The sequence below is a fragment of the Ranitomeya variabilis genome, chromosome 1 (assembly GCF_051348905.1).
Source record: "Ranitomeya variabilis isolate aRanVar5 chromosome 1, aRanVar5.hap1, whole genome shotgun sequence".
Classification (NCBI taxonomy): domain Eukaryota; kingdom Metazoa; phylum Chordata; class Amphibia; order Anura; family Dendrobatidae; genus Ranitomeya; species Ranitomeya variabilis.
The window spans coordinates 1,087,767,827-1,087,790,144 of NC_135232.1; the positions used below are offsets into that span (position 1 = coordinate 1,087,767,827).

General features: G+C 48.4%; 1 protein-coding gene across 5 annotated transcripts in view; it reads left to right on the plus strand.

Moving 5' to 3' along the window:
• The window catches only part of KCNIP4 (potassium voltage-gated channel interacting protein 4), a 1,385,815-nt gene that overhangs the window by 1,240,300 nt on the left and 123,197 nt on the right, over nucleotides 1–22,318 (plus strand). The gene's annotated exons all lie outside the window — the stretch shown is intronic.

The following is a 22,318-nucleotide window of genomic DNA, read 5'->3' on the forward strand; positions in this document are numbered from 1 at the left end:
GCAGAAGAAAAAAAACTGCTGAACAACACCGACTGTGACTACTCCCCATAGATGTATGCTCTGTCATGTTATGGGAAATATTGCGTATATTTTGTACCTCGCGTTTTTTTTCTCCCATAGAACTTTTATCTCATTTGTCACAGAGTTTACTATTAACAACTGCGACAAATGGAGAATCAATGATAAGTGACCTAAGGGAGAAATTATTTACATCATTAATATTAACCCATTAACTGCTATGGGATATTCCATTTTTGCCTTTTATTTTTTCACTCCCCTTCTTCCAAGATCCATCACTTTTTTATTTTTCCGTCAATATGGCCATATGAGGGCCTTTTTTTTTGGTGGAACAAGTTGTTTTTTTGAAGGACCTAATTTGTTTTACCATATAGTGCACTGTAATACGGAAAAAAGTTCCAAGGGAGTTGAAATTGCAAAAAAAGAACAATTCCACAATTTATTTTTTTTTGCCATGTTCACTAAATGCTAAAACTGACCTACCATTATAATTCTCCAGGTCATTACGAGTTCACAGATGCCAAACATGTCTAGGTTCTTTTTTATTTAAGTGGTGAAAAAAATTCAACGTTTCTATTTTTCAGGATCTGGGGCTGGGTGAGAGCTTATTTTTGCGCCCTGAGTAGTGATGAGCTTACGTGCTGGGATAAGGTGTTATCTGCACATGCTCATGTGCTAACCGAATGTCTTCAGTGTGCTCAATTAATATGTTCGAATCCCTAACAAACAGGTTATCCATGCAAGTGTTTTGTAACAGCCGCAGGTTCTCCACAATTATAACACAAAAAGGTGAAAACTGCATGACACAAATAAATACATTGTATTGTTATATGCAAAGTATACAGCACAGATCCGCTCTGCAGTGGAGCCCGAAGCCTCAAATTGCTCACATCCAGCCCTCCCTCAATCACAGAAATGACACTACATGAATTGTTACTTTTATTTGTTACTTTTAAAATATTAAAGAAAAAAAATAAATAAATAAGTCCTCAATTGCCAAGCAGGTTATTAGCCAAAATAGTATATTGTTTGCAGGACATGTCAGCATCAGCCAAAGGGGAAAGTGAAGAGGGGACATTGTAGCCTTAGTAAAGAAAGAATAGCCCTGTTACCATCTTGTGTTCCGTGTCTTGTTGCAGAGGTTGGCACCATATTAATACGCAAATGGTGCCCCCGCACAACGTGGGCGAGCCCTGGTATGCCCTATTACTGTCATGTCGGACACTGTTCAGACCAGGTCGTTCGACAGACAGCGGTAATTCCGCTTTTGACCACTATTTGCTCATTGGCGTCGGCTAGATTTTATCTAGCTGTTCCGGGGTTAATTTACCTGATCCTCGGATTGGAAGCTGGGCCATGCCCATTGCCTTTAGATAGTTCTCCTGATCATTGGGCGTCGCCGATTATAGCTTCTGTCTTGTGCGTTGTTATCTCGGTCTGGAGTGGAGAGCTGGTTGTTGGAGATTTGTTGCTGGTGGTGTATTTTCCTTTGTCTTATTAACTCCTTCCTATATTTGTATTTATTTTGCCCTGCACATTTGTAGTGTATTCCTGAGTGACTGCGGCATATATTTTCCTTTATCCTTGTCTGTGCTAACTGTGGGTATTGGTGTATTACCTCTTCACTGGGTGGTGGGCGAAGGTTTCAGCCTAGGGTTGAAACAGGAGACAGGGTGAGGTTCAAGGCCTGGACATGCACACCATCAGTGTAAACTCTAGGTAGAGGGTCAGTCAGGATTTCCCTAGTCTGAGGGAAATTGCAGGGGCCCGGGTTATTAGCTCTCGCTCACCTAGTCTCCCAGTGACATTATAATCGGCCCAACAACAACAAAAAAAAGGGTTTCTTTTTTTTTTGTGTTTTGTCATGGATCCCATGACTTCCATAACCCGCCAGTTGGAGGCGCTGTGTCTACAGGTCACTGAGTTGAGGGGGGCAGTACAGCAACAGGGACTAGCAGTATCTAATCTGCAAGCTGGAGCGACAGGAAGAGTTGCTGAGCCTAAATTCCCTTTGCCTGAAAAATTTGCTGGGGAACGCAGTAAATTTGTTTCTTTTCATGAAGCTTGCAAACTATATTTCCGTATGCGCCCGATCTCCTCGGGTAATGAGGCTCAGCGTGTGGGCCTGGTGTTGTCATTGTTAAGCGGGGATCCCCAAGCATGGGCGTTTTCTTTACCATCTGATTCTGCTGCATTTGACTCTGTGGAGAGTTTTTTTTCCTCTCTTGGAAAAATCTACGATGAACCTGACAGAATGGCTCTAGCAGAATCTAAGATACGCACTATTCGCCAGGGGGAGCGAGTTGCAGAGGATTTCTGTTCTGAATTTCATCGCTGGGCGATCGATACACAATGGAATGATCCAGCATTGCGGAGTCAGTTTATTCATGGGATTTCTGGAAGGGTTATAAAAAGCCCTTTTGATGTACGAGACTCCTGCTGCGCTAGATTCCGCTATGAGTCTGGTTATCCGCATTGATCGCCGTTTGCGTCAGGGAGAATGAGACACCACCTATGGGAGAGGGTTTAGGTTCACGTGAGGTTGCTGCAGGTGAGCCCACGGAGCCTATGCAAATCGCAGGGGTGTCACATGTGAAGCATCGAGCCCCTGAGCTCAAGAAGCAGGGAGCCTGTTTTTACTGTGGTAAAACTGGTAATTTTATTAACATCTGTCCTCTGCTGTCTAAGAAAAAAGCAACAGCGGAAAACTTCTAAGCTCAGAGTGTGTGGAGGAGACCAATCTGAGCTTATGTATATCCTCCATGGTGGTTTCTCAGTGCATGCTCCCTGCTAAGGTTTTTATCGCTGGCAGTGAGCTGCCAATTACTGTTTTTGTGGATAGTGGTTCAGCCACAAATCTCATTGATGAGGAGTTTGCGCGCACAGCAGGTTTTAGGATTGAAAAACTGTCTCATCCTATCCACTTTGTCACCATCATTGCTGCTCCTCTCTCTCAGGGGGAGATTACTAAATTTGTGGCTGAGTTGAAACTCCACATTGGGGTTCTACATTCCGAGCGGGTTACATGTAAGGTGCTCAGGAATCTTCCTGCTCAGGTGGTTTTGGGTTTTCCTTGGTTGTCTATGCACAACCCGGTAATTGACTGGAAAACTCAGGACATAATCCAGTGGAGCGAGTTCTGCCAGGAGAATTGCCTGGCCACATGTGTGGCTGCGATGACTTCAAGCGTTCCGGAGTCACTTCTGGATTTTGTGGATGTGTTCTCTGAGAAGGGTTGTTCAGAGTCGCCGCCACATCGTCCCTATGACTGTTCTATCAGGTTTAAACCAGGGGCCAAGTTGCCTAAAGCAAGGATGTTTAACATCTCCGGTCCGGAGAGACAAGCGTTAAAAGATTATATTGCTGAAAGCTTGAGCAAAGGGCACATCAGGCCGTCATCCTCGCCGGTGGCAGCAGGGTTCTTCTTCGTGAAGAAGGATGGCGGATTACACCCGTGTTTGGATTTCAGGGAGTTGAACCAGATTACTGTTCGTGATCCATACCCTATGCCACTGATACCAGATTTGTTCAACCAGGTGGCGGGTGCTAAGTGGTTTACCAAGCTTGACCTCAGGGGGGCGTACAACAAGGTGATGAGTGGAAGATGGCTTTTAATACCCCTGAGGGTCATTTTTGAAAATTTGGTGATGCCCTTTGGGTTGACTAACGCACCTGCAGTGTTCCAACATTTCATCAATGATGTGTTCTCGCATGTTTTGGGGAAATTCGTTATCGTGTACCTAGATGACATTCTCATATATTGCGACCGTGATGCTCATTTAGATCATGTCAGGCAGGTGTTACAGCTTCTCAGAGAGAATAAGCTGTATGCTAAACTTGAAAAATGTGTATTTTTTGTTTAGGAGTTGCCTTTCTTGGGTTATAATGTGTCTGCTTCTGGTTTTATAATGGACGCCGCTAAGGTGCAAGCGGTGCTGCATTGGGAACGTCCTGATAACCTGAAAGCACTTCAGCGGTTCCTTGGGTTTTCTAACTACTATAGGAAATTTATCAAGGATTTTTCCATCATTGCTAAACCGCTAACTGACATGACTAAAAAGGGTACCAATTTCTCCGTTTGGCCTGAAGCTGCTGTGCGCGCATTTGAATTTCTTAAGAACAGTTTTGTTTCAGCCCCCATTCTTGTGCAGCCAGACATATCAAAACCCTTTGTTGTGGAAGTCGATGCGTCTGAGGTTGGTGTGGGGGCGGTACTATCACAAGGCTCATCTTTGAGTGGTTTGCGTCCGTGCGCTTATTTCTCCAAGAAACTCGTCCGCCGATCGTAACTACGATATCGGCAACAGGGAGTTGTTGGCTATTAAGTTGGCCTTTGAGGAATGGCGACACTTCTTGGAGGGGTCGGTAGATCAAGTTACTGTTATTACCGATCATAAGAATCTGCTGTATTTGGAGTCAGCCAAGCGTCTGTCCCCCAGGCAGGCTCACTGAGCATTGTTTTTCACGCGGTTCAATTTTGTTGTCACTTACAGACCTGTTGTGAATTTGGATTCTGGGCTCCCCCGGTGGCTACTGGTGGAATTGATCTGGTGTTTTCATCTTCTCTGTTCACCTGTTCCCATCAAGATGTGGGAGTCGCTATATAACCTTGCTGCTCTGTTAGTTGCTTGCCGGTCAACAATGTTATCAGAAGCCTCTCTGTGCTTGTTCCTGCTCCTAGACAACTACTAGATAAGTTGGACTCTTGTCCATGTTTGTTTTTGCATTTTTGTTCCAGTTCACAGCTGTAGTTTCGTTACTGTGTCTGGAAAACTCTTGTGAACAGGAATTGCCACTCTGGTGTTATGAGTTAATGCCAGAGTTTTAAAGTAATTTCTGGATGGTGTTTTGATAGGGTTTTCAGCTGACCATGAAAGTGTCCTTTCTGTCTTCTGCTATGTAGTAAGTGGACCTCAAATTTGCTAAACCTATTTTCATACTACGTTTGTTATTTCATCTTAATTCACCGCCAATACATGTGGGGGGCCTCTGTCTCCTTTCGGGGTATTTCTCTAGAGGTGAGCTAGGACTGATATTTTCCTCTGCTAGCATTATTTAGTCCTCCGGCTGGTGCTGGGCATCTAGAATCAACGTAGGCATGCTACCCGGCCACTGCTAGTTGTGCGTTAGGTTTAGTTCATGGTCAGCTCAGTTCCCATCTTCCAAGAGCTAGTTCCTATATATGCTTATGCTATGTTCTCTTGCCATTGAGATCATTCATGACAGTTTGACCGGCCCACTAAAGGGTTAAAATCCTTGGCTGAGAAAGGAGAGAAATAAGTAGTCTGCTGAAATTTCTTTTTTTTTTTTTTTCTCTCCTTCTAATCTTTGAATGGCTCTGTGTCCACCTGTTTGTAATGGATCTTCAGAGTGTAACTGCAGGTTTGAATAATCTCGCCACGAAGGTACAAAATTTGCAAGATTTTGTTTGTCATGCACCTGTATCTGAGCCGAGAATTCCTTTGCCGGAATTTTTCTCGGGGAATAGATCTGGGTTTCAGAATTTTCGAAATAATTGCAAATTATTTTTGTCCCTGAAATCTCGCTCTGCCGGAGACCCTGCACAGCAGGTCAGGATTGTGATTTCCTTGCTCCGGGGCGACCCTCAAGACTGGGCTTTTTCATTGACACCAGGGGATCCTGCGTTGCTCAATGTGGATGCGTTTTTTCTGGCCTTGGGGTTGCTTTATGACGAACCTCATTTGGAGCTTCAGGCAGAAAAAACTTTGATGTCCCTATCTCAGGGGCAAGATGAAGCGGAAATTTACTGCCAAAGATTCCGTAAATGGTCTGTGCTTACTCAGTGGAATGAGTGCGCCCTGGCGGCGACTTTCAGAGAGGGTCTCTCTGATGCCATTAAGGATGTTATGGTGGGGTTCCCTGTGCCTGCGGGTCTGAATGAGTCCATGACAATGGCTATTCAGATCGATAGGCGTTTGCGGGAGCGCAAACCAGTGCACCATCTGGCGGTGTCCACTGAGAAGTCGCCAGAGAGTATGCAGTGTGATAGAATTCTGTCCCGAAGCGAGCGGCAGAATTTTAGACGGAAAAATGGGTTGTGTTTCTATTGTGGTGATTCTACTCATGTTATATCAGCATGCTCTAAGCGCACTAAAAAGCTTGATAAATCTGTTTCCATTTGCACCTTACCATCTAAGTTCATTCTATCTGTGACCCTGATTTGCTCTTTGTCATCTATTACCACGGACGCCTATGTCGACTCTGGCGCCGCTTTGAGTCTTATGGATTGGTCCTTTGCCAAACGCTGTGGGTATGATTTAGAGCCTTTGGAGACTCTTTTTCCTCTGAAGGGGATTGACTCCACCCCATTGGCTAATAATAAACCACAATACTGGACACAAGTAACTATGCGTATTAATCCGGATCACCAGGAGATTATTCGCTTTCTGGTGCTGTATAATCTACATGATGATTTGGTGCTAGGATTGCCTTGGCTGCAATCTCACAACCCAGTCCTTGACTGGAGAGCTATGTCTGTGTTGAGCTGGGGATGTAAGGGGGCTCATGGGGATGTACCTGTGGTTTCCATTTCATCATCTATTCCCTCTGAAATTCCTGAGTTCCTGTCTGACTATCGTGACGTCTTTGAAGAATCCAAGCTTGGTTCATTACCTCCGCACCGAGAGTGCGATTGTGCCATAGATTTAATCCCGGGTAGTAAATACCCAAAGGGTCGTTTATTTAATCTGTCTGTGCCTGAACATGCTGCTATGCGAGAATATATAAAGGAGTCCTTGGAAAAGGGACATATTCGTCCATCGTCATCTCCCTTAGGAGCCGGGTTTTTCTTTGTGTCAAAAAAAGACGGCTCTTTGAGACCATGTATCGATTATCGGCTTTTGAATAAAATCACTGTAAAATATCAATACCCATTGCCGTTGCTGACTGATTTGTTTGCTCGCATAAAGGGGGCCAAGTGGTTCTCTAAGATTGACCTTCGTGGGGCGTATAATTTGGTGCGAATCAGGCAGGGGGATGAGTGGAAAACCGCATTTAATACGCCCGAGGGCCACTTTGAGTATTTAGTGATGCCTTTTGGTCTTTCAAATGCTCCGTCAGTTTTCCAGTCCTTTATGCATGATATTTTTCGCGATTATTTGGATAAATTTATGATTGTGTATCTGGATGATATTCTGATTTTTTCGGATGACTGGGACTCTCATGTCCAGCAAGTCAGGAGGGTTTTCCAGGTTTTGCGGTCTAATTCTTTGTGTGTGAAGGGTTCTAAGTGTGTTTTTGGGGTACAGAGGATTTCCTTTTTGGGATATATTTTTTCTCCCTCTTCCATTGAAATGGATCCTGTCAAGGTTCAAGCTATTTGTGATTGGACGCAGCCCTCTTCTCTTAAGAGTCTTCAGAAATTTTTGGGCTTTGCTAACTTTTATCGTCGATTTATTGCTGGTTTTTCGGATATTGCTAAGCCATTGACCGATTTGACTAAGAAGGGTGCTGATGTTGCTGATTGGTCCCCTGACGCTGTGGAGGCCTTTCGGGAGCTTAAGCGCCGTTTTTCCTCTGCCCCTGTGTTGCGTCAGCCTGATGTTGCTCTACCTTTTCAGGTTGAGGTCGACGCTTCTGAGATCGGAGCTGGGGCAGTGTTGTCGCAGAAAAGTTCTGACTGCTCCGTGATGAGGCCTTGTGCCTTCTTTTCCCGTAAATTTTCGCCCGCTGAGCGGAATTATGATGTTGGGAATCGGGAGCTTTTGGCCATGAAGTGGGCTTTTGAGGAGTGGCGCCATTGGCTTGAGGGGGCCAGACATCAGGTGGTGGTATTGACTGACCACAAAAACTTGATTTATCTTGAGACCGCCAGGCGCCTGAATCCTAGACAGGCGCGCTGGTCATTATTTTTCTCTCGGTTTAATTTTGTGGTGTCATACCTACCGGGTTCTAAGAATGTTAAGGCGGATGCCCTTTCTAGGAGTTTTGAGCCTGACTCGCCTGGTAACTCTGAGCCCACAGGTATCCTTAAGGATGGAGTGGTATTGTCAGCCGTTTCTCCAGACCTGCGGCGGGCCTTGCAGGAGTTTCAGGCAGATAGACCTGATCGTTGCCCACCTGATAAACTGTTTGTTCCTGATGATTGGACCAGTAGAGTCATCTCTGAGGTTCATTCTTCTGCGTTGGCAGGTCATCCTGGCATTTTTGGTACCAGGGATTTGGTGGCAAGGTCCTTCTGGTGGCCTTCCCTGTCACGAGATGTGCGAGGCTTTGTGCAGTCTTGTGACGTTTGTGCTCGGGCCAAGCCTTGTTGCTCTCGGGCTAGTGGATTGTTGTTGCCCTTGCCTATTCCTAAGAGGCCTTGGACGCACATCTCGATGGATTTTATTTCAGATCTGCCTGTTTCTCAGAAGATGTCTGTCATCTGGGTGGTGTGTGACCGTTTCTCTAAGATGGTCCATTTGGTTCCTCTGCCCAAGTTGCCTTCTTCTTCCGAGTTGGTTCCTCTGTTTTTTCAAAATGTTGTTCGTTTGCATGGTATTCCTGAGAATATCATTTCTGACAGAGGGACCCAATTCGTGTCTAGATTTTGGCGGGCATTCTGTGCTAGGATGAGCATAGATTTATCTTTTTCGTCCGCTTTCCATCCTCAGACGAATGGCCAGACCGAGCGGACTAATCAGACCCTGGAGACATATCTGAGGTGTTTTGTGTCTGCTGACCAGGATGATTGGGTTGCTTTTTTGCCATTGGCAGAGTTCGCTCTCAATAATCGGGCCAGCTCTGCCACTTTGGTGTCCCCGTTTTTCTGTAATTCGGGGTTTCATCCTCGATTTTCCTCTGGTCAGGTGGAATCTTCGGATTGTCCTGGAGTGGATGCTGTGGTGGAGAGATTGCATCAGATCTGGGGGCAGGTGGTGGACAATTTGAGGTTGTCCCAGGAGAAGACTCAGCTTTTTGCCAACCGCCACCGTCGTGTTGGTCCTCGGCTTTGTGTTGGGGATTTGGTGTGGTTGTCTTCTCGTTTTGTCCCTATGAGGGTCTCTTCTCCTAAGTTTAAGCCTCGGTTCATCGGCCCGTATAAGATATTGGAGATTCTTAACCCTGTTTCCTTCCGTTTGGACCTCCCTGCATCCTTTTCTATTCATAACGTTTTTCATCGGTCATTATTGCGCAGGTATGAGGTACCGGTTGTGCCTTCCGTTGAGCCTCCTGCTCCGGTGTTGGTTGAGGGTGAGTTGGAGTACGTTGTGGAGAAAATCTTAGACTCTCGTGTTTCCAGACGGAGACTCCAGTATCTGGTCAAGTGGAAGGGATACGGCCAGGAGGATAATTCTTGGGTTAATGCATCTGATGTTCATGCCTCTGATCTGGTTCGTGCCTTTCATAGGGCCCATCCTGATCGCCCTGGTGGTTCTGGTGAGGGTTCGGTGCCCCCTCCTTGAGGGGGGGGTACTGTTGTGAATTTGGATTCTGGGCTCCCCCGGTGGCTACTGGTGGAATTGAACTGGTGTTTTCATCTTCTCTGTTCACCTGTTCCCATCAAGATGTGGGAGTCGCTATATAACCTTGCTGCTCTGTTAGTTGCTTGCCGGTCAACAATGTTATCAGAAGCCTCTCTGTGCTTGTTCCTGCTCCTAGACAACTACTAGATAAGTTGGACTCTTGTCCATGTTTGTTTTTGCATTTTTGTTCCAGTTCACAGCTGTAGTTTCGTTACTGTGTCTGGAAAACTCTTGTGAACAGGAATTGCCACTCTGGTGTTATGAGTTAATGCCAGAGTTTTAAAGTAATTTCTGGATGGTGTTTTGATAGGGTTTTCAGCTGACCATGAAAGTGTCCTTTCTGTCTTCTGCTATGTAGTAAGTGGACCTCAAATTTGCTAAACCTATTTTCATACTACGTTTGTTATTTCATCTTAATTCACCGCCAATACATGTGGGGGGCCTCTGTCTCCTTTCGGGGTATTTCTCTAGAGGTGAGCTAGGACTGATATTTTCCTCTGCTAGCATTATTTAGTCCTCCGGCTGGTGCTGGGCATCTAGAATCAACGTAGGCATGCTACCCGGCCACTGCTAGTTGTGCGTTAGGTTTAGTTCATGGTCAGCTCAGTTCCCATCTTCCAAGAGCTAGTTCCTATATATGCTTATGCTATGTTCTCTTGCCATTGAGATCATGACACAGACCGGGGTCTAAAAACACTAAGTCGGATGCTCTGTCCAGGTGTTTTCCGGGGGGAGATCCTCGGGAGGATCCAGTACCCATCCTTCAAAAGGGTGTTGTGGTTTCGGCTCTCACTACCGAGGTTGAGGCTGAGATTGCCGAGGCTCAGGAGAAGGTACCATCTGACCTTCCCATCAACAAATCTTTTGTACCGCTTCATCTCCGCTTAAAGGTTTTGGTGGAGCATCATGATGCTGTCCTGGCTGGCCACCCAGGGGTTAGAGGTACCTTGGAGTTGGTGTCACGTTGGTTTTGGTGGCCCAAAATCCGACAGGACGTGGTCTCATACGTGTCAGCTTGTACCACGTGCACTAGGGCTAAGACGCCCCGCTCCCGTCCTGTTGGCACACTACTTCCTCTTGAGGTACCTAGTAAGCCATGGACGGAAATCTCCATGGATTTCATCACTGATTTGCCCTCATCAGCTGGGAACACGGTCATCTTGGTGATAGTTGATCGGTTTTCTAAAATGTCGCACTTTGTGTCTTTGCCTTCGTTGCCTAACGCTAAGACTCTGGCTCAGGTATTTGTGCAGGAGGTGGTCAGACTTCATGGGGTTCCATCTGACATCGTGTCTGATAGGGGGTCTCAGTTTGTGGCAAAATTTTGGAAAGCATTTTGCTCAAGGCTGGGGATCAAGTTGTCTCATTCTTCGGCGTTCCATCCTCAGTCAAATGGTCAGACTGAGCGTATGAACCAAAATTTGGAACAGTACCTACGCTGCTTTGTCTCTGATAACCAGGAGGAGTGGTCTACCTTTCTTCCTTTGGCTGAGTTTGCCATCAATAATCACCTTCAGGAGTCGTCTGGGGAGTCTCTGTTTTTTTGTGTTTACGGGCTACATGCTTTTGTACAAATTTTGTACCTTGAGTCAGAGGGGCTCTTCCGGCGTTCCGGAGGAGGATCGGTTAGGAGCACAATTGTCATCAGTCTGGAGGAGAGTTAAACAGCGCCTGTTGAGTGTGGGTGCTAGGTACAAACGTGTGGCTGACAGTAGGCGTGTGCCAGGTCCGGACCTGAGTGTGGATGACTGGGTGTGGTGTTATGATCTGGTGGCCTAGGAGCAGCATGGACGAGCTCTGGAGTAGGTGGCCTCTATACTGACCGCAGACCCTGAACTTAACACCGCAACTAGAAGTAGCCGTGGGATGTTCCTGTCACTCCCTAGACACCTCGTCACAGCCGGAGGACTAATTACCCCTAAAGAAAGAAACAGGAAAACTATCTTGCCTCAGAGAAAATTCCCAAAGGAAAGACAGCACCCCACAAATATTGACTGTGAGAGGAGAGGGAAATTACAAACGCAGACTGAAAACAGAATTTAACAAAGGAGGCCACTCTACCTAGAAAGAAAAGACAGGACAGAGTACTGTGCGGTCAGTATTAAAAAACTACAAAAATCCACCACAGAGAATACAAAAATCTCCACACCTAACTAAAGGCATGGAGGGTAACTCTGCAACTCCAGAGCTTCCAGCTTGGCTGAATAAATCTTTACACAGACAAAGCTGGACAAGAAAAAACATAGCAATTCACTGAACTATAAAGTCCACCGCATGTGGACTGAAAAAACCAAGCCAGGACTTATCTTTGATGAGTTGGACAATCCAGCAGGAGAAACCAAGCAGAGATGTGAATCCTCCAGAAAACAAATGACAACTGGCACTCACCAAAGGGTGAGGCCAGACTAAATAGCCCCGTCCAAAGTGGACGCACCTGATAACTGCTGTGAAGGACAAACAGCAGCACTACCACTTATAACCACAGGAGGGAGCCCAAGAGCAGAACCCACAATATAATTCACAACAGTGTGGTTATCCACAAAAAACATAAGACTCAAAATACCGTCCCTTAAATTGGGTCCACGGTTTATTGGTCCATTTAGAGTCATCGCCGTCATTAACCCAGTAGCATACTGATTGGAGCTCCCTACGGTGTATAAGATACACATGTTCCACAGGTCTCTTCTAAAGAAGGTGGTGGGTTCTGTGGACGCGGCGCCTATGCCACCTCCAGTCTTGGTGGATGGTAATTTGGAGTTTGAAGTCTCCAAGGTGGTTGACTCTCGTGTAGTGTGTCGCACTTTGCAGTACTTGGTACACTGGCGTGGTTATGGGCCTGAGGAGAGGTCCTGGGTACCAGCCTCGGACATTCATGCGGATCGGCTGGTCAGGTTTTTTCATCGTCGCCATCCAGACAAGCCGGGTCCTATAAGCCGTGAGGGCCCTGGGGTCCCTCGTAGAGGGCGGGGTACTGTCATGTCGGACGCTGTTCAGACCAGGTCGTTCGACAGACAGCGGTAATTCCGCTTTTGACCACTATTTGCTCATTGGCGTCGGCTAGATTTTATCTAGTTGTTCCGGGGTTAATTTATCTGATCCTCGGATTGGAAGCTGGGCCATGCCCATTACCTTTAAATAGTTCTCCTGATCATTGGGCGTCGCCGATTATAGCTTCTGTCTTGTGCGTTGTTATCTCGGTCTGGAGTGGAGAGCTGGTTGTTGGAGATTCGTTGCTGGTGGTGTATTTTCCTTTGTCTTATTAACTCCTTCCTATATTTGTATTTATTTTGCCCTGCACATTTGTAGTGTATTCCTGAGTGACTGCGGCGTGGCGTATATTTTCCTTTATCCTTGTCTGTGCTAACTGTGGGTATTGGTGTATTACCTCTTCACTGGGTGGTGGGCGAAGGTTTCAGCCTAGGGTTGAAACAGGAGACAGGGTGAGGTTCGAGGCCTGGACATGCACACCATCAGTGTAAACTCCAGGTAGAGGGTCAGTCAGGATTTCCCTAGTCTGAGGGAAATTGCAGGGGCCCGGGTATTAGCTCTCGCTCACCTAGTCTCCTCGTGACAATTACACCCTGCAAATGAAGGCCAATATAGGCCAACCGTTATATAAGAATGAACCATGGAATCATTGAATGTTAGAGTTGGAAGGGACCTCCAGGATCATCGTGTCCAACCCCCTGCTCAATGTAGGAGTCACTAAATCATCCCAGACTGATGTCTGTCCAGCCTGTGTTTGAAGACTTCCATTGAAGGAGAACTCACCACCTCTCGTGGCAGCCTGTTCCAGTCCACTCACGACTGACACTTCCAGCATTAAAAGTAAATATCCTGTATACAAACAGGACTCCAATCCTGGTATTCAACTTATCATAAACACGAACAATAACATGCCCGAGTTAATCTGCCAAATGAGCATAGTATGCTCTCTCTTAGGTCACCTATAAATCCCGTTAAAGACCCAAGTTGCAGCAGTTAGGTAAAACAAAACAATCCGAATAAAGAAGAATATTAACAAAATGTGTACCAATAGGCATGATGTATCTCACCTGTATTCAGTTTGCCATAAACATGAAAGAAATGACACGTCAAAGTTAATTAGCTAATGCACATAGTTTGCTATATTTCCCGAGTTTCGCCTAAATAGGTTCATCAGGAGTACACACTACAACAAAATACTTACCGATCAGGGAGTGGTCTTGGAACATATTTGCGCTTCAGTGAATTATTGTGCATGTGTAGAGACCGCAGATAAAGAAGGATGCAGGGACAAAGAGGAGTCAGAAAGCAAATAACGTTTTTTTAACTTTCCTTTAACTTCCAACCCAACAAAGAATAACAACAGTTTTCCACACAGGGAACTTAGGTACACGATCACAATTTCACAGTAAATCCTATCTACTATATAGGCGCCCTGAACTAAACCCGCGAAACACGACAGCGCCTCACTAGTGACCCACTAACAAGAACAAGTCAACCAAGTTCACTTATCAGCGTTGTTTCAACGATGCAGTCCTGATGGTGAAGCTCCGTCAGTGGCGTAGTCCTGATGGTGAAGCTCCGTCAGCGACGTAGTCCTGATGGCGGGGGAAGGAGGTGTCCTCCGTTGACGGGCCCAGGTGTAGATTCGAGTCCAGAATGTCTTTTGCGGTGCTGCGTTACCTCCCACAGGCGGACGTTGATCTGGGGTAACAATTTCCACGTCCAGAGAGGGGTCTTTTTGAGAAGAATTAGCAGAATAATCGGTATCAGTCACAGCTAAGAAAAACCCAGGAGGGCCCGGAGTACTCTGTGGCAAGATGCTTCCGGGGAGCACAGTATTATTGTCCCTGAGCTGATCAGCGCTACCCCTCTGCCTGGGGGGTCGCTGACGACGAGTGCGCCTCTCTTTGGGGGCTCTGGTAACTGCCCGCAGTGTCTGTTGCACGTTCTCCCCCTGCTTCCAGCAAGTCTCACTTCGGCCTGCACACACACAACAACTGCGCTGCAGTTTCCTCTCCTCAGAGATTTCCCGTGCTTCTCTGTCCCTGCTTTCGCGCGTTTTGATTTTTATCCTCTCCTCTCCCTGCGTCACTCTGCCTCCTGTCACATGAGCCTGGCTTCCCATGCGCCCCTCAAATCCGTCCCCCGGAACCCCGACTCCCGGCAACAATGGTTCCACCCGTCTGCACAGCTCACCAGGTCCCTGTCCCCTACATTCCCCCACCCTGTATGCTCGCCAGTCCCCGGGCGAGGCCTTCGCACTGACAGGTCGCCCATCTGACGGGTTGTTCCACACTTGGGTCTGTCTAGTGTGTAAGTCAGGACTGTAGCGAGTTGGGGGTCTACCGGCAGTAGAACGTTCAGAACGTCGTGGCTCGGGTCCTTGTGTAGGGGGTGTTGGGGGAATGTCGTCAGCGGAAGAGTGACTGGTCAGGGGTAGTGTAGTAGTCGAGATAGGGGGAGTATTTTGACGCCGTTCTTCTTCTTCATCATCTTCTTCATCCCACCAATGGTTGTTGGGGGACTCAGTCGTAGGTGGCTCTTCCCTGATTGCGGATTCCGGGGTGTCCGAGTCAACAGAGCGACACAACCGGAGCATGTTGCGATGAAGAATGCGAGTACCTGTACTTCCGGGGGCCTCAGACTGCACTTCATATACAGGTCCATGCGGGTCTATACGGCGAAGCACCCGATAGGGTGTTTTTTCCCAACGATGGTCTAACTTGTTTTGCGGTCTTTGCTCTCGAACGAGTACTCGATCACCTGGCCGGAACTCTGGGGGTTTTGCTGTAGGGGTGCTCCGATGCTCCACTTCCCGAATTCGAGTGTGTACCAGTCGGTGTAAGGTCTGCAGCCGATGCCGATGATCACGCACCCACGAAGCCATCCCTGTTCGGGGGCCTTCTTCCTCCGAAGACAGTTCCAGATCTGTCATGCCTTTTCCTGGGCGCCCAAAGACCACTTCATACGGGGTGCGTCCTGTGACTTGATGAACTCTATTGTTGTAGACCCACACTAGGTCAGACACATACTCCGGCCAGCGAGCCTTCTGATCTTGTTCTAGCGCACGCAGCATTTGAAGCAAAGTCCGGTTAAACCGCTCACAAGCCCCATTTCCCTGGGGGTGATACGGTGTGGTGCGTGACTTATCAATGCCGTAGAGGCGATGCAGCTCTTCCATGACTTTGCCCAAGAAACAGGTGCCTTGATCCGAATGTATTCGCCTCGGACAGCCGTAAACTTGAATAAAGTTCTTACAGATAGCGCTCGCCGCCGACTCAGCTGTCTGATCACGGGTAGGGGTGACTACCGCGAATTTTGAAAAATGATCTACCATAACGAGGCAGTGTTCGTAGCCTTGATGCGCTGCTCCAATGGTAATGTAGTCTATCATTAATACTTCAAAAGGGGCAGACGTCGTGATGCTCTGCACAGGCGCCCTTTCCTCCGGTGACTTGGTTAGCTCACATTGTCGACATTGTCTACAGGCAGTTTGTACTTCCGCAAGCAGCCTAGGATGATAGAACCGAGTTTGCAGCCACTTAAACGTCCTCTTCACTCCGAAGTGTGCCCCGGACTCATGAGCTTCTTTAGCAACTGCGGCCACCACGGGCCCTGGTAAGACCATCTGCCAGGTCGGCTCGGAATCTGCCTGAGCCATGGTTAAGTGGCATAAGAGCCCGTCCTGAAGAGTTAAGCGCTCCCACTGCCGCAGAAGAAGGTTCAGGTCTGACGGGAGAGTTTGTCCAGGGGTTCTCACGGGCAATAGACCATTCGTTATCCACTGTCGCAATGGAGCTAGTTCCTGGTCTTCCTGTTGCAGCCGTATCCATTCGTCCCGACTCTGAACCAACAGTCCTGTAGCCGTTCCGTTCCCGGTCTGTTCCCGGCTCACAGCCGTCCGAGCAGCGCCCCCGATGGCGTAGGGGATTTCTTCTCCCTCCAGCTCCTCATCTCGGCTAGTTCTTGGGGGGTTCTTCCGCAGACGAGATAACGTGTCAGCATGAACATTCTCCGCTCCTCGCTTGTAGAGGATACGGTATCTGTACTTGGCCATCCGGGCTACCCAGCGCTGTTCCAGGGCACCCAATTTCGCATTTTCCAGATGTGCCAATGGGTTGTTATCCGTGCGTATCAGCACCTTGGAACCGGCCAGGTACTCAGCGAACCGCTCCATCATAGCCCACACCACGGCCAGCAGCTCCACCTTGAAAGAACTATAATTGTCCGGGTTCAACTCAGAGTCATGAAGAGACCGACTCGCATAGGCGATCACTCTCTCCCGCCCATCCTGAACCTGAGACAACACAGCCCCCAATCCCTGAGAGCTGCCGTCGGTGTGTAGGATGAACGGTTGCGAAAAGTCCGCATAAGCCAACACCGGCGGCTCCATGAGAGCTGTCTTCAAGTCCCGGAACGCTGCTTCTTGTGGCTCCTGCCACTGTATCTTCTTTCCCCGTTCCTTGGGGGAGCTTCCTTTCAGCAGGACTTGTAGATTGTGAGAACGGCGAGCAAAGTTCTTCACGAAGCGCCGGTAGTACCCAGCGAGGCCCAAGAACGCCCGTACATCCTTGGCGGTCTCCGGTGTGGGCCACTCCTGGATTGCGGCAATCTTCTCCTGCGATGGCCGGACTCCTTCGGCGGACACCACATGCCCCAGGTACTCGATCTGTTCCCGGAACAAGTGACACTTCTGGGGCTTCACCTTAAGCCCGTATTTCAGCAACCGGTCTAGTACCTGCTCCAGTCGGCACAGATGTTCCTCGAATGTTGGAGCATAGATGATGATGTCATCCAGATAAATGAGAGTGGCCTCGAAGTTCAAATCCCCCAGACACCGCTCCATTAATCGTTGGAAGGTGCCTGGAGCGTTGGCCAGCCCAAACGGCATTCGATTGAACGAATAGTCCCATGGGAAGGATAAACGCTGTCTTAGGACGATCTGCTTCTGTCATCGGGACCTGCCAGTATCCGCTGGCTAGGTCTAAGGTGGAAAAATATTTGGCCCGACCCAGCACGGAGAGAGACTCCTCGATACGGGGAAGTGGATAAGAGTCTCGGACGGTGCATGCATTTAGCTTACGATAGTCCACACAGAACCGGAGCGTGCCGTCCTTTTTCCGCACCAGCACGATCGGGGCAGCCCACGGGCTCTGACTCTCGCGGATCACTCCCTTTTGTAGCATCTGGCCTAACAACGTCTTTACTTCCTGGTACATCTGCGGGGGAATCTGTCTGTACCGCTCCCTGATGGGCACTGTATCTCCGGTCGGAATTCCATGTTCGATGGCCGTGGTACAGCCAAAATCATCTTCATGTTGTGCGAACACTTTAGCATAATGTCCAAGGAGTCGCTGCACTTGTGAGATCTGTGATGGATCCAGGCCCGACAATTCCGTCCGCATGTGCTCCAGAATAGTTTGACCCTTTCGAAACGCTATTGGCTCAGGATCCTGCGTAGACCGGACACTGACCATCCAGGGATCAGGGGAATCCACCGTTAACTGCAAAGTATCTGGAGGGGGCATCACCTCTAAAGGTCGTAACACTTTGGCCATCTCACTTCGGACCCGTAGCACGACATCGTGTTCGTCCACATTCACACATCGCACTGGTACGGCCCCATTTTTAACAGTAGCCAGGGATCGGGCCACCAGCAGTCCTGTGGGCAAAGGGGATGTAGGTGGGCTCAATCTGTACTTGTACTCCTTCTAGAGGGATGCGAGCTCGTATGGGCAGGGATATAACAGTCTGTCCTGGGTGGAACGTCACCTTTGCTGTCGGGGAAGTAATTACTCTCCCTAGTATGTCTCCCTCCTGACAGGTCTCTTGTACTCGGACTTCCCTCACTAACTGTCTGAACACGGAGCCCTGAGGTGTACTGGTCCCCCACTGAGTGTCTCTTGCGTAGTCTCCCCTAACAGAAAACTGCCCAAATCTTTCAATACGTTCATCCCCAAGGTCACAGTATGTTGTGGGCCGGGATCTCCCCGTGTTAACACAACCCCCCGGCGGCCCAGGTCCTTCCCACATAAAGATATTTGCATCCAGGTGACCCCTTCCACTGGGATGGGCAGCTGATTGGCGGCCTGTAACCGAATTACGGGACCCCATTGGGGTCTGACTGTCAAAGGAAAGTGTTTTCTAAAATAAGCCTCGGGCATAGTCGTGACTTGGGACCCGGTGTCCACCAGACAACGGACAGCCCGCCCTTCAAACTCTGCCCAAACCAGGGGGCAGCTGGCAACCAAATTTCCGGGACTTTCACCACCCATCCGCGGGGACTCTGGCTCCGAGCGTCGTCCCCTTAGCTCGGAGCCCTCTAGTTTAACGCCTGACGGGACGAGGCCCTCCCTCTCCGGGGGCACTCCCGTGCGAAATGTCCTGCCTCCCCGCAACCATAGCAAGCACCGGGGACCGGATAATATCCTGGACGAGCGCCACGAGCTGGACTCCCAGACCCTTGCCCCCGGGGTAGCTCCCTTGGGCTTCGCGCATTCTTTTTAACTTCAGCCAGTTCGTCCCTGATTTGTTTGAGCTCCTGCCGCATCTCCTGAACCCACGACGGCTCACCCCCTCCTGGTGCAGCGGTCTGGATAACCCGAGTCTCTCCTGTCAGGACCGCCACCCCCCTCTCCTGCTCCCGGGTGCGGGCCTCATTGCCTATGTCGGAGAAAGTCAGGCGCGGGTCAACCCGCACTCGTTCACGTAGAGCCTGTTTGGTCAACTCATCTCGCAGTCCCGTCACCAGTTGGTCGCGCAGGGTCACGTCAACATGTCCCATCCCCATACCATCTTTCCGCACGATTGCAATGTTTAGCTCTTGCAGAGCATTCATGTACTGAGTGACAGTCTCGCCTTCTTTTTGTCGCCGTCCAAACAACCGGGCCCGTAGCTCTCCCACGTCGGTGGGATCCCCGTGCGTCCCCTCTAACACATTTAACACCCCGGTAAAAGTATTCCACTCTGTGGGGGGGTCTCAACATCACTGAATCTCGGGCCTCTCCGTCTAAGGCCATAATGGCCACCTCTGCTTCCAGGGCCGGGGTCATAGGATGCATCCTCAGCAGCCCCCGCACCCTTTCAGTCCAACTCCACAACAACATGTTGCTCCCATTAAACTTGGGCAGGTTATCCAACATGGCCCCCAATGAGAGAGACGCTCTCGGGCCAGCCCCATCCTCCGTATCTTCTGGCTCCCTCTTTGGATCCTGCATCCTGCCGACTACGCCAAATGTAGAGACCGCAGATAAAGAAGGATGCAGGGACAAAGAGGAGTCAGAAAGCAAATAACGTTTTTTTAACTTTCCTTTAACTTCCAACCCAACAAAGAATAACAACAGTTTTCCACACAGGGAACTTAGGTACACGATCACAATTTCACAGTAAATCCTATCTACTATATAGGCGCCCTGAACTAAACCCGCGAAACACGACAGCGCCTCACTAGTGACCCACTAACAAGAACAAGTCAACCAAGTTCACTTATCAGCGTTGTTTCAATGATGCAGTCCTGATGGTGAAGCTCCGTCAGCGGCGTAGTCCTGATGGTGAAGCTCCGTCAGCGACGTAGTCCTGATGGCGGGGGAAGGAAGTGTCCTCCGTTGACGGGCCCAGGTGTAGATTCGAGTCCAGAATGTCTTTTGCGGTGCTGCGTTACCTCCCACAGGCGGACGTTGATCCGGGGTAACAATTTCCACGTCCAGAGAGGGGTCTTTTTGAGAAGAATTAGCAGAATAATCGGTATCAGTCACAGCTAAGAAAAACCCAGGAGGGCCCGGAGTACTCTGTGGCAAGATGCTTCCGGGGAGCACGGTAATATTGTCCCTGAGCTGATCAGCGCTACCCCTCTGCCTGGGGGGTCGCTGACGACGAGTGCGCCTCTCTTTGGGGGCTCTGGTAACTGCCCGCAGTGTCTGTTGCACGTTCTCCCCCTGCTTCCAGCAAGTCTCACTGCGGCCTGCACACACACAACAACTGCGCTGCAGTTTCCTCTCCTCAGAGATTTCCCGCGCTTCTCTGTCCCTGCTTTCGCGCGTTTTGCTTTTTATCCTCTCCTCTCCCTGCGTCACTCTGCCTCCTGTCACATGAGCCTGGCTTCCCATGCGCCCCTCAAATCCGTCCCCCGGAACCCCGACTCCCGACAACAATGGTTCCACCCGTCTGCACAGCTCACCAGGTCCCTGTCCCCTACACATGCATAGGTTATGATGCCGCACCACTCCATCGTGCCACGGCGCCGGGCAGGAAATAGTCCTGGAGTGCGTTTGTGCTCCAACTGGGTAAATAGGTCGCGTCTGTATCGTTAGCCATGTGGCCGGGATGCACGATTGATCCAAAATTGACCATAGAGCGCATCTACATACTGGTCAGTGGCTCATTCGCAAAGGATAAATAGTATATATAGTACACATAGTAGACTGCAGCTATAGTGCTCTAGACAAGTAGACACTGTGCCAAAATACAAAGACTTCTCCGCATCACCTGTTTTATACAGGAGGTTAGATAATATAGTATCCCTTTAACCAGGTAAAGATCGTCCGTTGATAACAATATACAGATTAATGACACCGGAGACAAATAAGTTGACCTATTAGAAAAAATACACGTTAATTTGAGGAAAACATGCCGATATGTAAAGCTCTATTGAGATTAAAGAAGGGCAAAAGATGCCAAAATCCATATGGGTCAATTGTCGAATAGTGGGAAATATCGGGTACAACCGATATCACACAGTAAGTGGAATAATATAAGGACATAGAACTTGTAAAAGTCAATGATAAGAACCCAGCAAGGGGAGGGGGTTTGTGCATAATGAAGGGGAATCATAGAAAACAGCCAAATTGTATTTGGTCATTTAGGCCCATTGGTTTAACACTATTCTTTCCATAGATCCATTTGGCTTCTTTTTGCAGGATCTTACTGGTGCCAGTCACCTCCTCTCAGTGATGGTGTAACCACTTACAGAACACTAAATGCAAAGCAATCCAAACTATCTCTATGGTTTTCCCTGATATATTTGGAGACAGGGGTATCACATGCTTTGACATTCCCGATGTGGTCTCCTACCCTCTTCCTAAGTTCTAGTTTGGTTTACCCAATGTAATCAGAAAGCCAGGTGCATATAGATTACTCCTGCTGCATGACTGTTGGCAAAATGCATGCATTTATAGACCTTCCCTGTGGCCTCACTCATAAAACTGTTGGTTATACTGATATACAGTGGGTACAGAAAGTATTCAGACCCCTTTAAATTTTTCACTCTTTGTTTCATTGCAGCCATTTGGTAAATTCCAAAAAGTTCATTTTTTTCACAATAATGTACACTCTGCACCCCATCTTCACTGAAAAAAAACAGGAATGTAGTATTTTTTGCAAATTTAATAAAAAAAGAAAAACTGAAATATCACATGGTCATAAGTGTTCAGACCCTTTGCTCAGACACTCATATTTAAGTCACATGCTGTCCATTTCCTTGTTATCATCCTTGAGATGGTTCTACTACTTTATTGGAGTCAGCTGTGTTTAATTAAACTGATAGGACTTGATTTGGAAAGACACTCACCTGTCTATATAAGACCCCACAGCTCACAGTGCATGTCAGACCAGATGAGAATCATGAGGTCAAAGGAACTGGCCAATGAGCTCAGAGACAGAATTGTGGCAAGGCACAGATCTGGCCAAGGTTACAACAGAATTTCTGTAGTACTCAAGATTCCTAAGAGCACAGTGGCCTCCATAATCCTTAAATGGAAGAAGTTTGGGACCACCAGAAGTCTTCCTAGACCTGGCCGTCCATCCAAACTGAGCAATTGTGGAAGAAGAGCCTTGGTGAGAGAGGTAAA